Source organism: Buceros rhinoceros, unplaced genomic scaffold (genome assembly GCF_000710305.1).
Source record: "Buceros rhinoceros silvestris isolate BGI_N320 unplaced genomic scaffold, ASM71030v1 scaffold11810, whole genome shotgun sequence".
NCBI classification, from domain to species: domain Eukaryota; kingdom Metazoa; phylum Chordata; class Aves; order Bucerotiformes; family Bucerotidae; genus Buceros; species Buceros rhinoceros.
Genome location: NW_010389049.1, coordinates 9030 through 19046, shown reverse-complemented (window position 1 = coordinate 19046; position 10017 = coordinate 9030). Strand labels below are relative to the sequence as shown.

At 45.9% G+C, this 10017-nt stretch overlaps 1 protein-coding gene across 1 annotated transcript in view; it reads left to right on the top strand.

The window, feature by feature from the left end:
• VSX2 (visual system homeobox 2) overlaps window positions 1-10017 on the top strand; it is a gene marked incomplete at its 5' end in the record, with an annotated part of 17307 nt that overhangs the window by 592 nt on the left and 6698 nt on the right. The gene's annotated exons all lie outside the window — the stretch shown is intronic.

The window sequence follows — 10017 nt, the reverse complement described above, 5'->3', positions numbered from 1 at the left end:
GAAAGAGTTCTCTGCTCCTTGGGACACAGGGCAATGCACAGCTGTGGTGTAGGCAGCTAGTACCACCGTGGGCAGGACCACGGTGTGGGAATAATGTGTGAGTCCCAGTGAGGTGTTTGTACTATCTCTTTCATTTGCCTCAAGTGAAGTTCTCCTGAAAGTTTCTAGGGAAAATTTTTCCTTAATTTTTAATGTCTGGAGTTTAAATGCATGCCAGTCCTGTCATGCCAGTGTGTGCAGTATCGCTGCTGTGTGGTGAACAGTGATGAGCAGCCTGAGCTGCAAGGCTGTGCCAGCACCAGCCTTTGGCATGTGTGGCAGCCACTATGCAAACAATCATTACAGCCCCAAAAAGCCAGAGAAGACCTACAGCTACTGCGTACAGTGTGGTAGGCACAATGTGCTTGGACAGTCCAAACGTGACATTCACAAGGGTGGACTCCAGCAATTCTTTGTCTCCTTCCTCCCAACCTAGCTCATGCTAGGTTGCTGCACAAGGCAGGGGGCTGTAATGGCCAAACCTTGAACCTACTTACCTTTCTTGGCTCACTGGGGTTTAAACTGGCCTGCTCCAATTTAACAGTGGTAGTGGCTGCCTCTGTGGCTGGTGCATAGCAGTTTCTACAAGAGGCATTGGCCTGAGTACCACGTGGTGTTGGGAAAGTCCTGGTTTCCATGATTTCTCCTTCTGCTCATACAGTCCCTACTGCAAGTCTGGAACCTGCCAATCCGTTCATTCAGCCTTTACTCTTTCTTTGCTGAAGAGATGACCCAGGAGATTGCTCCCTTGTGGGTTTGCAAAGTAGCTCAGGGGGCACTTAGCAAGATAACAGCAATGCTGGAAGCTGCTGAGGTGTGACTCTGCCCAGGGACAGGGAGATCCTCGCAAACAAAAGTTTGCCCTCAGCCCTGAGCCCCCCTCACTACCCTCAGTCTTGTGCTCATTCAAGAGTGACATTTTTATAAAAGCAAGCAGTGCTTCTTACCCTGTTGTTCTGGCAGGACTCCTGATGACAGGATTTCCACCGGTCTTCAGAGATAATGGCCCATCATCTGAACTTCTACCTGATGCATTAGGATTTTGCTCTGAGCAACAGACCCTGATGCTTTGCCTGTAGAGACAACGAGCTAGATGATGGGTCACTTCTCCACTTGTGACCCTGTAAGACATGGAGTCAACAGGGGAGTTTAGTGTTGCCTGCACCCACCATCTGATGCTTGGCTGGGAAGAAAATTCTTTGATTTCTTATAAAGAGCCTTTTCAAGGAAGAGGTTCATCTAGTGGCACAGTAGATGGTACCTCTGCGGTTCAGTGTTTCTCCGGCTAGAGCTGAGGGCCTTCACTGTGGGTGAGGCAGAGGGAGCTGTTATGCACACAGTGCAGAGCTGGACACTGCTTCAGCATCTGGGGCATCCTTCCAGTGCTAAGACTCCGTGTTTTATCTGATTTGGAAGTGAAATAGTGGCCAACATATATTAGCTGTCACTGACTTTGCTGCCAGTATGTCATTGTGCACCTGGCTAATGAACAACTGCCTACTCCTCCTGTACTGCAGAGTTTTTAAACCTAGGAGTGCTCGTTACTGTGACCCTTCTGCCCTAGAGTTCAGGTTAGTCTTGAACAGCAGAAGCATCCCCTGGTGTGGCTGTTTTGAACATCAGGTGTTCCTAATGGCACATGTATTCCAGGAGAAAGTGCTTGTGAGTAACACTTTTCCTCATCATGAAAGGGGAAATCGTGAGAAACAGCAGAAATTCTGCGACATCTATGTGTGAGAGCACGAGCACCCTGACAACATGAGTATCGGGGTTATGTAGCAGTCCCGAGCACCACTGATCTTTCCAATGGATTGGCACCCTGTTGTCCCTTACCACATATTCCATGAAGATTTGTTGTCCATACTTTTTTGTGTGTCACAAGCCATGACAAGATGATGCCCAGCCTTGTTCATGCTTCTTGATATTTCACCTCATATCCCTTTTCAACTTTAGTCCCTTTTGTATGAGCCTAATTCTTCTCCCCACACTCTTTAAATAAATCTAAGCTATTTCTTGTCCAGACTGTCACTTTTGGTTTTCATCATCTCTTAAGCTGTGAAGATCTTCTCTTAAATCATTCTTCATAAATCACACGATTTATGAAGTCTCTTAATCATGTGGTTGTTCTTCTGTGAAGAACATCCTGCCTGTCAGTCTTCCTGAAGATAAGGGACATTTTTTTCCAAGGCACCACTCTTTCGCATTGCATGCATCTTCCTCCCATATTGAGCTGGCTGCTCCTGGAAGGAACATGAGCATCCACCAGTTGGGTAATGTGGGAAAAGAATTTAATTTTCCTAGTGAGACACTTTGCACAAGTCAGACCAGCACTGTGGCCATTTTGCAAGGTACTTGGAAAAGACTGTGCTAATCAATGTATTTGAAATTAGATTTTAAATAAGTTATCCCTCTTTAATTTATTAATATGTGACAGTTCCAAACTTTAAACACCAATATCTACAATATTAAAGTTCAGTAACAATTTGATTTGGGATTATTGAAATGAATGTTTATGTTTGTCATTACAGTATGTCTCCTACTGATCAAATAAATGAACTATTCAGTTCAGTATATCCCAAAAATAAGATCCTCACTGCCGTTGTGGGGACACTAGATTCATCTTTTAGGGAAACTAATCAGTTAAAGAGAATAAAAGTGCTAAAATTTGACAGTTCTTGTTGTTAAATGATTGTATGATAATTATATGGATGAAAAAGTTTTGGACAAATAAATTTGTTCATGTAAGCAAAAGGAACCCCAAGCTGATGCTGGTGCTGTGTGTGCGAAGTGGGCATTGTTGTGTATCAAGCAAGCTTTGTCAGGCAGCTAAGAGATCAGTTTTGGCTAAAACCAAAACAAAGCCAACTGAAACTCTTAACTGAAAATATATTGTTTAAGCTGCTATCAGATTAATACATTTTAGAATTGAGATGGGAAAGTAGAAGCATTCGTACAAGGAGTATTTTTCTAGAATAAGAGGCTTACGCTTAGGTTTTGCAAAGAAGTTGTGTATTTAGAGGTGAACGTGGTTTGGAGAGGCCTGAGGAACCTGTATGGCACTGAGCAGGAGTTCAGGATTGGACCCACGAAGTCTTCTCAAGGAACAACATAGAAAGTGTGAAAGAAAAATGTGCTTTATGCAGCTTTAGCCTCCCTGACTTTTCCCCACTCTGCCAGCTTTTCCTGCTGGCTGCAGGGCGTTGAACTGGAGCTGTAATCCCACAGTGTAGGTGTGGAAGGGGGATGATTGCTCTATGCACTGGATGACTGTTTCTTTAATCTGTGCCTGGAATGGATGCAAAGGGATTTCTTAGTGCTGGATAAAGTGCTTGTCACTGTCACTTTCAACACGTGAGGACCTGTCTATCTAAAACTTTGGGTAACTCTCACACGTAGAAGAGAGAAAGGCCAGCAAGAGGCATAGTGCCAGCAGGTTCCCATCTGTATTTCTGTAGAGCACATTCACAGAGATCTTGTGGCTGGAGGGAAATTACCAAAGCAATGAAGGTGGTTGAAGGTAGATTACCAAGATCATCTCAAGCAGCTGAAATGTTTGTGTGAACAAATAATTTCTATATAAATATATATTTTTAAGAAGCGTGAGGCAAGAAGTTAATCATGAAATAGAGCTGAGCAGCTAGTGCTGGCTACCTTCGCCAGTAACTCCTGAGCACGGGGGAAAGACATGGCAGTGTAATACCAGATAAGTGTCGTTAACTTCCCCAATGCTTTTAGAAATGTAAGACGTGTGTAAGTGAGAGTAATAATATTCATCAAATTTACTAGCTTGGTGAACACTTACGAGCGTTTCTTGTGGTGTATGGTGCATCTTTGCCTCCATGTCTTTAATCGGTGTGAGGAGTTCATCCACTTTGCTGCCAATTAAATAACATGCTTGTTTAGTTGATCAAATTCATATTCATTTCAATTTTTCAATTAAGTGTTGCTTAATTTGGCCCTTTCTGTAATGAATTGTTATTACCCTTTATCTATAGCCTGTTTTCAGTCTGTGTGCTAAAACTTAGTTTACAAGTTAACTACCAGTGCTGCAAACAGACAGGCTGGCTGATGGGCAGGAGCGGAGCAGAAGCCCGATCAAGCCTTCCCGAAGGGATTACTGTCTGAAAAGCTTTACACCACATGACTTTGGACAGAGGAAGAAAATGTCACAGGAGTCAGGAAGGAAAACAGAGGGCTGAGAACATCTCTCCAGCTTCCTGTGAGGTGGCGACTCTTCTGCTTGTTGCTAGACAATGCAGGTTATCTGCCCAGCTTGTGGGATTTACCCTGCTACAGCTGGAGCTGTAGGTGCAGTTTAAAAGGTGGGTTTTGGTGCAGAGATACAGCATTATTACAAAATTTGGCAGAGATACAGAATTATTTTGTACACCCAGATACAGTTTCAGCCACTGACTACTTTTCTAAATGGCAAAGAAAAACAAATAAAATCAAACGACTACCTTTACCTTCTGCTCCGTTCCTTGCAAGATGTTTATGGCTGTCACAGCTTAAGGGACAGTGTGGTTTTGGTGTGCTCCTCCACAGTATTGGGAGGGAAATGGTGCTTTGCAATGACAGCTCCTTCCTTGTTCTCACCATGGTTTGGAGAGACCATCACTGAGGGTCGGGAGCACTTAAGCTCCCTCTGGGAGGAAATGCGAGCAGGCAATAAAATAGGCTGTAGCACATCATTGCTGTAGAGCGCCTTTCCCCGTTGTGGCCAGGACAACGAGGAATGGCTCTGCAGGCTCAGTGCCAGGCTTTGACAACTCACACTGTTTTCTGTGCATTTATCCCCGTTTTCTTAACAACAGTAGTTTAAAGGTAAAAATTCTCTGAGTTAGCCTAGGCACTGCAGTTCTTCGTTCACTTAAGCTCTTCTGGAAAGAGTATCCTAAATCTGTGTGCTGGTAACACTTGCATTCACTCCTTGTTTTAACGATGAACTTTCTTTTCTCTCCTCTGATACTACTGCAAGTTTCCAAAATTGAATCTTTAAAAAATAATTTGGCAGTCCAGCAAGTTTAATAGTTCATTCCCCATCAGCCTCAGGATATCTGGCAGAGGAAACAGCTGATCATTGTGTGTTCAGGTTTTCCTTTAATGACCCTTTATCATAAAGTTTTCCTTCTTTCCTGACTTTAAATAGAGATTTCTTTTTTTAACGGTTCGATAACATAGACACTTCAGTGACACGGTTAATTTACCCTCCCCTTTATTTCTTAATGGATCTATTTTTCTCTTTACTCTTAGTCTTTTACCCTGGTAGATCTCCACAAGCTCTTCTCATTCTTCTCAGGCAGCATGAATCAACTCTGCCTTCTCATTGTCCTTTTTTGTAGGTGTCCTGCGAGCCAAGTTTTGCACAGGCCTATGCAGAAATATAAAAAAACACTACTATCTGCTTGATGCACCAAACTGTTGAGAAGTCTAGTCCCCTCTGCGTGATTCCCCTACTTGTGAGGCTGGCAGGTGCTTCTGTTTAGCAGAAAAGTGAGTTGGAAAAACCCCTATTGCTACAATATGCTACAGCAAAGGTGGCTTCACCGGAGGCTGTGAGAAAGCATTAGGTGCTCTTCTGTCTACTCTGACCAGCGCGGCTGTGAGAGCAGCATGAGGGGTTCAGTTTAGGACCTGCCTGGTGTGAGAAGCACAGTTTTCTCCCTACTTTCTGTTTCTGTGGGCTCCCAGCTGTCTGAGCAAAGACAAAACTGAAACTTTGGCTGGTAGTTATGAGAGCTTTCAGCTGCTGCCTTCTTTCCAAGTTCATAGCAAGGGAATGCAAGTGAAGCATTGCTTACACCGGCTCACCTTCCTGTGATGTATGTAAAGGCCCATGTCATGCAAGTTGCACGTTCATAAACATCTTCTACTTCTAGAAGTAACCTACTGACTGACTTGTGCTTGTCTGTTGGAGCTGACCTGCTACAATGTGGATAATCAACAGCACTTTTCAGCTGGCTTGGCTGTACTCATGCTGCTCAGCCAAGCCGGTGCAGCCAGGCTGCCCACCCATGCCTCTGGGAAGCTCTGGCTCACATGCACCTGCAGGCTCTGCAGGGTATGTCACTGGGGGGAACACCTTTACATCCACACTACCCTTCCCTCTCCAAAGGCACTGCCTGTCTCAGCCAGAAGGAGGCTGGACTGTGAGTGTTGTTGGGAAACAACCCCATGAAAGGATCTAGCCAACACATCCATGTAAAATGTATGTGATGAGTATCTGTGCCAGCCACTGCTCTTATCAGATGTGGCAGTGATGTCCATTCCAAGATAACTTGTTTTATGTCCATCAAGTGTTTTCTATTATCTGTCGGTCCCTTTGTATCTCTGGCTTCACTGCTGTCCTTGCAACTCAGAGTCCCTTGTGACTGTTACTACAGCTCCCTGCCATTTGTCAGTTGGTTGGATCAACCCATTGGGATTACATGATGATCATGACTGAGATCAAGGCTTCAGTGGCTGAGTGACAACTGAGGGAGGGTCCCTGCCTGGGAGATCTTGGGTGGACTAAGCATGGGGGATACCCAAGAGTGTTCTGCTGAGATCAGATGTGCTGCCATGGTGCAAGCAGCATCCACACGGGAGTTGCATGTTGCCAGCTCTGCAGGCCACACCATCAGCTGTGCCGTGCACTAGCTTGAGCTGACAATATCCAGGCACAGCAGCAGCCAGTGCCTGGAGAATGAGTCTTCCACAGCTGTAAGGTGTCTTGTGAAAAGTCCAGGAGTTGTGCATTGCCCAAAGAAGGTTAAGGGTGCACAATGCCGAGGAACACGTAGAGCCAGGAGCAGACATGTGGGAGGAGTAGAGTGTTGAAGGGCCACCCCAGTGCAGCCAACATAACTGCCAGTTGTGACCTCTTGATCAGAACTGCTGTTCTGGCTTGCTCTTTGCCTCTGGTAGTCCTCCTTCTTCTACAAGAGAGCCCAGTGAAGGATTTGCCAAGGATGGGTGATTAGCCCTATCTTGCTGCATGAGGCAAGGAATTGCAAACACTGTCCTTACTACTTATCTTTCCGATGGGAAGACTGACGGGGACTGCAGCCTTTTGGAGCTCAGTCCAGGCTGCTACGTGGAAACTTATTACAACACGTTACAATGTTTTACAATACATAACACATCTCTGTAGCTATCTTGCCACTAATGCTGCAACACACCAGGAGTTCCTGTGCCTTGGAGAGCCTGCTCTGGAGCACTTGGGGGATTTTGCAGGCTGCTTCCGTACACACAGGGATGGGCTTGAGCCTTATGTCAGGAAATGGTGGGCATCAGTTAGTGCTGCAGACACCAGCTCCTCTTGATGCACAATCTCTGGCTCCTATGTTTTTTTCCAGAGAAGGCAAGAACACACCTTTGCCCTTTGTTCTGTGTGTATTCATAAAGGAAAGGGCAACATACAGCTGCTTCTGGCATGCAAGGGGCAGCTCCAGAGCACAGGCAGTGCTCCACAGCCTCTGAGGAAGGCTGGTGTCCGAAGCTCTGATTTTGGTGCCTGTTGAAAAGAGGCATCTTCATGATGTGTCATTTCTCCTCTGACTGCCCTGACTTGCCCTGCTCTAACATGAAGGTGATAGTACGGTGTGTCCCTGCATGTTCACAGAGAGCACTGCATATGGATGTTCATGAAGACCTATGCCAATGTCTCCTCTGCGCCAGAGGACCTGCAGAGCAGTGTTAGCTGGGGAAAAGAAGACAAAATTTAATTATTCAGGCAGCTCACTCAATGGAGCCAGGCATTGTGAGCACCCAGAGAGTGGGTATGCCATATCACCTTATATGATGATATCAAATGTCTCCCTGGGTTTGTGTGGACTAGGATGATGGGCATGCTCTTTCTAGTTTTCCTGTGACTATCATGCACCCACGACCCTGATGTTTTCCCTGTTTTTCAGCCAGCATGTTAGGAAAAGAAGGATTTGCCATGTCCCATCATCTGGCAGTCTGTACTGAGCTGTAGCTCTAGCTAAGCTTCTGGTCAGCTGGCATCATGGTCTGGCCATGATGAAGTCAATGTCTCAGGGATGCATTTTCTGTGCACATGCGTTGCACTGATTGAGTGTGTGCTGACCCACTAATCTTGCTATACCTTCCATGCATATTGTGTGCACATTTGTTTTTCTTTGGGGAAGATGAAGCCCTGCATCTGATTAAGTTATCCACTTCTCAAAGGTTACAAGAAGTGAGAAAAAATGTCACCACATGTAGTGGCAAGACCAGGTGAAAACCCCATATTTGCGCCAAGGGGACACAGCTTAAGGCATGTTCCTTGGTCAGGAAGGATTTTACAGCTTTGACTGCGTAAGTCAGATAAATTGCAACAAGTAGCTACAGTTGGCCCATGTTTTGCTTTTAAGAGCAGGATTCAGAAGGCTGGTGGCATGGTAATAGCACGTACGTTTTTGCTGGATACTGTATTGAGCCTGTATTCAGTGTGTGTTGTGTGCTGGTTTAGCTTAGAGGAGACCCAGGTTTGAATGAACTGTTAGGACTTCGCTCAAGAGGGATGAGTACTCTCTTACAGTTCGTCTCAGTACATCTGATTGGACCTGTTAGCCAAGTTAACTGGACACGACTTCGGCTTTTACCAGGAAGGGCTCTCACCATGCTGGGTACAGGCATTGCTCTTTCTAATGTGAGCCCTGAAAGCTCTTTTCCAGTGTTTAGTAAGAGGAGGGATGATGAGTCCTGTGATCAGCCATGTGCAACCTTTACTGGTCTCATTTAACTTCATATCCACTTTACACCATCCACAGAAAGTGGCATCACCATAAACAGTGCCAATAATTTTGACATTACATTTGTAAATGCAACAATAAACTGTTTCCAGGCTTACACAAGTGGTCCACCCCAGCAGCCTGGGGACAGGAAGCTTTCCTGGGGTGACCACTACAGGGAGGGGATTGGAGAAGCCCCAGGACCCAATCAGACCTTACACTCTTGTCGCAAGTCATTATAAAGCCCCAGGGCCCATAAGTGCCAATGGGATGTGCTGTGAGGAAGATAGGAGGCTGCTTTTTGCAGCCGCTCACATCCTCAGATGGGCCACCAGTTCTGTCCAATATGAGGATGAGGACATCGCTATTTTTTCAGAGGTTTTAATTTTGACTACTCTAATTGTAGGTACTTGGATTGAAAAGTAAGAAGTTAGAAAGGGAGACGTGTAGTCATCCAGAGGAAATGAGTGCTGATAGCGGCAGAGCCTTGGGCGTGGAGGCGAGATGGAGGTGTTCTCTGTTCTGCAGCTAGATGTACCAAAGAGCTTCAAGTGGGGAAGTGACAGGTATGCCATGGGGCATGATTTTTAGGAGTAGTGTTCTCCTGTGAGGGGGATAGCAGGCCTGACCAGATATTTCTGGCAAAGGTGTGAAGAACTTGCACTGAGAAACAGAGCTTCTCTGTGCCAGTGTTTTGCTGTGCATACATTGAGGTGACAGGGTCAGTCCAGAGCAGCATGACAGGGAAAGGGACATAAGCAACTACATGGTGTTGGTGTAGATGTCTGGAAGTTTCCCACGGCAGTAAACGCCACAGAGGGAAAAGATCTGGTGGACAAATGTAAGAAGTTAAGCTTCTGCATGGTTCAGCCTGAGACGGCTGGATCTCTGGGGGAAGAGCATGGTGCTGGATGGACATGAGTGTGTTGGGTCAGAAGGCCATTGGCACCACCACATCAGGTAGGAGCAGTACAGATTATAACATAACCCAAGGCATTGTCACCGGAGAAGTCCAGGAAGCTCACAAGCTGACTGGCTGGGCAGGACAAGGTTTCTCTGCTGTGTCCGCTCTTGAAGAGCTCAGTATCAGGAATTACTTCTTTGCAGGGATTGTACAGAGCGGTAGTTTGGCTCCCCGAAGCTGAAGGTTTGCACCAGGGGGAGTTGTCAGAGAGCAGAGAAGATATGCCTGTTAGTACACGGGCAGGATAAATGGTCTCCGTGTGGCCGCTGGGGTGACAGGATTTTGTGCCTTGCCTTG